The sequence below is a fragment of the Dipodomys spectabilis genome, unplaced genomic scaffold (genome assembly GCF_019054845.1).
Source record: "Dipodomys spectabilis isolate Male_0828 unplaced genomic scaffold, ASM1905484v1 ptg000112l, whole genome shotgun sequence".
NCBI classification, from domain to species: Eukaryota; Metazoa; Chordata; class Mammalia; order Rodentia; family Heteromyidae; genus Dipodomys; species Dipodomys spectabilis.
Genome location: NW_024870789.1, coordinates 133876 through 140791, shown reverse-complemented (window position 1 = coordinate 140791; position 6916 = coordinate 133876). Strand labels below are relative to the sequence as shown.

Below are 6916 nucleotides of genomic sequence, written 5' to 3'. Positions count from 1 at the left end.
CCCTTCTCTGTACCTGGTTCCTGCCTCCTACTCTTCCATCTCAGTATGGGAACTCCAGGGTAATCTCTACTTGGTCTTTTGAGAAAAAACTTGAGAGATGTACTAATGAGACTTGTGTGTAACTGACCTCCACATTCCACTAACTAGAACTTGATATCTATTTGGATGACAGTGAGATGGAGAGGTTTTAGCTTGTAGCATGGAGCCAGGAAATAGGTATTGCTGATCATTGTTATGGTTGTTACGTGGAATATAGAGATTACTCTGGTGTAGTTCAGACTGAGTGTGGACTTATGATAGGGTTTTCACGTCCATTACCTTCACTTCTCATCTGTTTTGGCCAACTGTGAGCCCTTTGTCATCCAGCATTTAGTGCTATACTGAGAAAATTAACTTTTGACTATAGGTGCCTGCACATTTATTATCCTCCAGGTTTTTGTATTTGTGACTTAAATGATGAATTACTGTGACTGCTTGCTCATTTTAGAGCCTTTCTGCAGCAGGAATGTCCCAAGGACTGAACTCAGAGTATCTTTTAAATTCATTACCTTTATAGTTTCGTTTGCTGGTTGAGTCCTCTGATATTCAATGAGATGCACACTCCAAGACTACCCAGGAAAAACAGGCACTGGTGGCTCATACCTAAAGTCCTATCTGCTCAAGAGGCTGAGGGATGGAGAATCTCAGTTCAATGACAGACCAGGCATTGAATCCATGAAATTCTCTCCAAATGTACGAGAAAAAGTAAGGCTGGAGTCATGGCGCAAGTGGCAGAGCCCCAGGTAAGTGAGCAACTGGAGTAAGCGTGAGGCCCTAAATCCAAGCCCTGGTACTGCCAAAAAATAATAAACAAGGGGCTGGGAAGGTGGCTCAGTGGTAGAGCGCTTGCCTTGCATGCATGAGGCCCTGAGTTTGATTCCTCAGCACCACAAATACAAAAAGAAAAAAGCCAGAAGTGGTGCTGTGGCTCAAGTTAGAGCACTAGCCTTGAGCTGAAGAACTGAGGGACAGTGCCCAGGCCCAGAGTTCAGGCCCCATGACCAGACCCCCCCCCCCAACAAAAAAAAGAAAGAAAAAGCCAGAAGTGGCACTGTGGCTCAAGTGGTAGAGCACTAGCCTTGAGCTGAAGAGCTGAGGGACAGTGCCCAGGCCCAGAGTTCAGGCCCCATGACCGGACCCTCCCCAAAATAAATAAATAAACTGCTTGTGAACAAAATTTATATATACCTTGTCTTTCTGATGTTTTGATAATGTTGTGCAGAAGAAATTCTAATGTTCACTATACTTACAGTTCTACCTGGCTTCCTTTTATGGGTTGAGCTCTGATTTCTGGCTGAGTTCTCCTGTATTCTTTACATTCATATATTTAATCCTTTGTATGGACTTTCTGTTCTCTAAGGCTTGATTTCTGGGTGGCAGGTTTTCCACATTTAAATGGCTTCTCCCGTGTGTGAATCTTGTGATGCTTTCTCAGGTCTGACTTTCTACCAAAAGCTTTACCACAGTCATCACATACGTAGGGCTTTTACCCTGTATGTGTTCTATGATGATTGCTTAGGTCTGATTTCAGTTTGAAAGCTTTCTCACACACCTCACACTGATAGGGCCTCTCCCATGTGTGAATTCCCTGATGACTTCTTAGGCCTGACCTGTGGGCAAAAGATTTTCCACACTTACCACATATGAAAGGTTTCTCCCCTGTGTGAGTTCTCTGGTGTACGATGAGGTTTGACTTAAAGATGAAGGATTTCCTACATTCATTACACTTAAAAGGTTTGTCCCCAGTGTGATTTCTTTGATACCATTTTAGGCCTGACCTTGTTTTGAAAGTTTTCTCACAGCTATCACATTAATATATGTAAGGTGTCTGTACTTTGCTTAGGCATGAATTTTTATCAAAGACCCTCTAAGACTCATAACTTTCCTAAGGTTTGTCTCCTGTGTGACTCTTCTGAGGCCGAATCAGGAGTAAGACCACAGAGCGGGGTTGTCCACATTCATTGCATTCGTGGGGCTTCAACTTAAAGTGAGAGCTGAGATGTACATCACAAGTTTCCTGGCAGCTGGATGTACACGTGGGAAGATCAGATGGTTTATCTGTGGTGTGAGTTCTCTCATATAGCAGGAGAGCTGGATTATGCTGGAGGTTTTTTCCATATTTCAAGTGCTTCACCTCAGTATGATTTCTCTGTTGTTCCTGGTGTGATTTCTGGATGAAAGGTGTTCTTGGTGTTTTCTGAGTGGTCTGACTGAAACTATTCCTGCTTTCATTTAACTCATAACGGCTCTTGTCTTCTGGAGGAATGTCCTGAGACACAATAATTTTTGATTTATTTATTTGGGTTTCCACAGATATATTGAATCTGCAATACTTCAGTTTGGGGTGGGTACTCTGAGATATGTTGAGGGAAGCCTTTTCAAGAGCTTGTCTACTTTCATTATAGTTAAAAACGTCGCAGATTCTGAATTTTTTGATGCTGATTAACTTCCTCCATGTAATTGAGGGGTTCCCTATATTCACTATAAACAAAAGATTTCATTCCAGTATTCATTCTGCAGTCCTTACTACCAAGGAGCCGTTTCTCATGTAAGCTCACCTCATATGCCTTTTCCCTTGAACACTGAGTGTGTGAGAAGTATGGGCTAAGACCCAGATATGTAGGACCTATGGTGTCACATTTATAAGGCTTCACTCTTGCAGGAAAAATGTTTATGTCTGGATCATATGGTTTTGCAGAGATTTCTGGTTCTGTAGTCAATGCTTTAAATAAAATTTGTGATAAATGTTTGCCTTGATTTTCTGGGTTCTTTTCTGAGAGAATATCAGGATGGCAGTCTTCTAAAAATAAGAAAATTAAGTAATACTCAATGCAATTATTAATGAGCCTTAGATACATACATTCCGTTATGTATTTGATTTCTTGTTTTCTGGCTTGCTTCCCACCCATAAATTAATTGCAGGTAAAGGTATACATAATTCTTTGTTTAAAAAATGCAGTATATATACCTCTTATATACTCCTTGGTTTTTAAAAACTGTTCTTTACTAGAGAAAAGTAAACTAGAAATAACATGTCTGTAAGGATGGGCATATACATCTGGTATCCCTAAAATACAGCTGTCAAAACTAAGTACAGAAAAGAATTCAAAGAAAAAATAAGAGGAACAATTGAGAATAGAGTTTGTTAAGTGAGCTGCTGGATCCTGGGAACAGGATCCTGGGAACAATAAAATCAATGATAAGTGTAATGGAGATTATAAGCACTAAGTAGGTCACAACAATAACAACCAACTCTATAAGGTCTAGGTTTTTCTGAGACAACAAGAATATAGCCAGGTACCAGTGGCTTACATCTGTAATCCAAGCTACTCAGAAGGCTGATGGTCTGAGGATTAGTTTGAAGCCAGCCTGGGCAAGAAAGTACCTCCAATTAACAACCAAAAAGCCCAAAGTAGAACTATGGCTTAAGTGGTAGAGTACTCTTCCAGGTGGTACAGAGGCACATGCCTACGATCCTAGAACTTAGGAGGTATAGGCAGGAGGGTCACAAGTTCGAGATAAGCTTGGGCTACATGCCTTGTCAGATCAAAACTAGCCTGAACTGCACAGTGAAATGATAGCTCAAAAGCCAAGGGAAGGCCTTTAATTTTCCTTTTTTTTAATGCCATTACTGGGGCTTGAACTCAGGACCTTAAACTCTCAGCTTTTTCACTAAAGGTTGGCATTCTACCACTTGAGCCATAGCACCACTTCCAGCTTCTTCTAGGTTAACTAGAGAAGAGTCTCATGGACTTTCCTGCCCAGGCTGATTGTGAACTGCAATTCTCAGACCTTAGCCTCTTCAGTAGCTAGGATTACAGGTGTGAGCCTCGGGCCTCAGCACCCAACTAATTTCTCTTAAATTCTTCACAAGCTATAGTCTTAGTTTCAGTGAACAATGCCTTTCCTGTGGAATTTACTAACATGTACCTAAATACTTCTTATATTTTATTAATATTCCATGGTCATTTTAAGACTTTTTCTTTGTTTCCCAAGCAGAGTTTTAAAAAACACATTAGAGATTCATTTTATAAAATATATTACAAATTCTACAGCCAGTGTCACTAAACTTTTTTCAGTAAAAAGGATAAAATAAATCAAGGTTATGCTTGATCTTTTGGCATTTGTTGCAACTGCTTAACTCTCCTATAACCTGTGTTCCAATGAATCTTCCTTTTCCAAGAGACAATAGGTAAATTTGACTGACCAGTTTGCTGGGCACCAGTTTAAGGTCTCAACTGATGTCTTCGGTCTGTGATATGAAAAGCAGAGTCTACTATATCTAATATGTCCATATATTTCCTTATAATGCTTACAGTTTTCATGAAAAGGCATAGTGGGTACACAAATATTCAAACTATTTGTTCCTTTCATATTGTTCCTTTAAATTTGTCTTTACCATTAATAAAATACCCTTTCTCTTACCTGCTTTCTATTTTAACTGAACCCAAAATATGAGTGGTAAATAAACACTGATTATTTATTTATTGCTTTATCAATTCATAACTGTGTTTTTCATTTTTAAAATAATTTTTAAGTGCGCCCCTTGTTTCCTTCTACAGTGTGGATGCAATTGACTCAATTTACTCATTCTTTTTTTGTGTGTGCTGGTCCTGGGGGCTTGAACTCAGGGCCTGGGCACTGTCTTTGAGTTTCTCTGGCTCAAGGCTAGCACTCTACCACTAGCACTCTACCACTTGGGCCACAGTACCCCTTCTGGCTTTTGATGAGTATTTTACTGGAGTTAAGAGTATCATGGGCTTTCCTTCCCCAGGTTAGCTTTGAACCACAATCCTCAGATCTCAGCCTAGGATTATGGATGTGAGCCACTGGCACCCAGCTCACCTACATTATATGATGCACAAATCTATCTTACTCTATATTATACTGAGAGTCTGTGTGGTTTTGTGCGGATTAAGAGTTGTTCCAACATACCTAAGTACTTGTTAAAAGGCCTCCTTGCCAGGTTTGTTCTTGGATGGAAACCAGAAACTTAAAATTTCTAAAGGATTTCCAAGATTCTCAAAAATATCTCAGAAGAGTTTACTGTGCTCAAACTATTTGTATATATATGGTGACTTAGGCTGAACACCTGTTTCCCCTCTAAAAGTCTGGACTTTCAAGGGTGATACTAGACCAAAGGTGCCGATGTGAGCAGTCCACGATAAAAATCTTGACTATCTAGTCTATAATAAACGTTCCTAGTAGACAGCATCTCACTTTAAAACTGTCTTTACTATTAACAAAAATGTTCTTTTTCTTATCTTCAGCCCTTTTACTCATTTTATTCACTGCTGGGAGAATCATGTATGTACTATAAAAACTCATGAATCTTGTGTGTAATCTCCTGTGGACTTGCCCCAGGCTTTGTCTCTGATTTTCCTTTGTATCTTTCCTGTTAAATTTAGTCATGAATACGACTTTCCATGAATCAGTGAACCTTCTGGCAATATTCAACAACTCACCTGGGGAATTTGGGCTTAGAAGTTTGTTCTCCTTATTTAATGACCACAGATTGTCTCCTTATTCCAACTTGAAGATCAGTTCTGGTTTTGTAGAGCAGTACCCTGCAAAAAGGAAATAATTCAGAACTCGAGTTAGCTGTAAAGTTCCCCTGTTCCTAAGTGTGAAGTACTCAATGTAAGTGTGTGTGTGTGTGTGTGTGTGTGTGTGTGTGTGTGTGTACATGGGTGCTGGTACTAGGGCTTGAACTCAAGGTCATTCCATGGTGCACCCACCACAAGGATGATCCTCCTCCTACTGAGGATGATGAGAACAAAGAAAAGCATACAGATGATATTCCTCTTTGGGACCAAGAATTCCTGAAAGTTGACCAAGGAACACCTTTCAAACTTATTCTGGCTGCAAACTACTTAGACATAAAGGTTTGCTTGATGTCACATGTAAGACTGTTGCCAATATGATTTAAGGAGAAAACTCCTGAGGAGATTTGCAAAACTTTCAACATTAAGAATGACTTTTCTGAAGAGGAAGAAGCCCAAGTATGCAAAGAGAACCAGTGGTGTGAAGAGAAGTGAAATGTGCCTGACACTGTAACATTACAAGGATTGTTCCAAATACTAGTTGCACTGCTCCGTTTATAATTGTTAATATTAGACAAACAGTAGACAAATGCAACAGCACATCAATTGTATTAGCGTAATATTGTCCTCGTTGCATGTGTAGTTTGAATACACATCCCAAACTTTGGCTGAGTCTCTTCTAGTCCGAGTGAAAGCTTCTCTTTTTTTTTTTTTTCTTTTTTTTTTTTTTGGGTCCGGTCGTGGGGCCTGAACTCTGGGCCTGGGCGCTGTCCCTCAGCTCTTCAGCTCAAGGCTAGCACTCTACCACTTGAGCTATAGCGCCACTTCTGGCTTTTTTTCTTATGTGGTGCTGGGGAATTGAACCCAGGGCCTCATGCATGCAAGGCAAACGCTCTACCACTGAGCCATCTTCCCAGCCCCGAAAGTTTCTCTTTTCTGAAAAAAAACAATTGTGGGTTCTCTGTGGAAAGTGGCATTTTAGGATTTCTCTCTTTCTGTAAGAGCAATTTCTGCCTAGTTTATTGTCTAGTTAACTTTAGTTAAGCTTGCAGAAGTTGGCATTGTAAATAAAACAAGTGGCAACAAGGTTTCTGATAGAATTAACAAAAGAGATCTTTATTTACAAATTGGAAACTGAAAAAAAGGCTACTTGAAGTTAATGTTCTTAGTGGGATTTTTAGTATATTGTCTAGAGTCTAGTAGCCAGGATCACCCGTTATGTATGAACCAGGACTCTTAATTGGATCTGAGAACTCTCTTTTCACCTAATTGTTAATCTCAACTTTGAATATGTTGCCTAGAGATTCAGTTACTACCGAGTTTATGTGGAGTTT

The 6916-nt window shown here is 39.8% G+C and overlaps 1 pseudogene; it reads left to right on the top strand.

Moving 5' to 3' along the window:
* The first annotated feature begins 758 nt into the window (after positions 1-758).
* Positions 759-6173, top strand: LOC122114844 (annotated as a pseudogene).
* Positions 6174-6916: the final 743 nt, after the last annotated feature.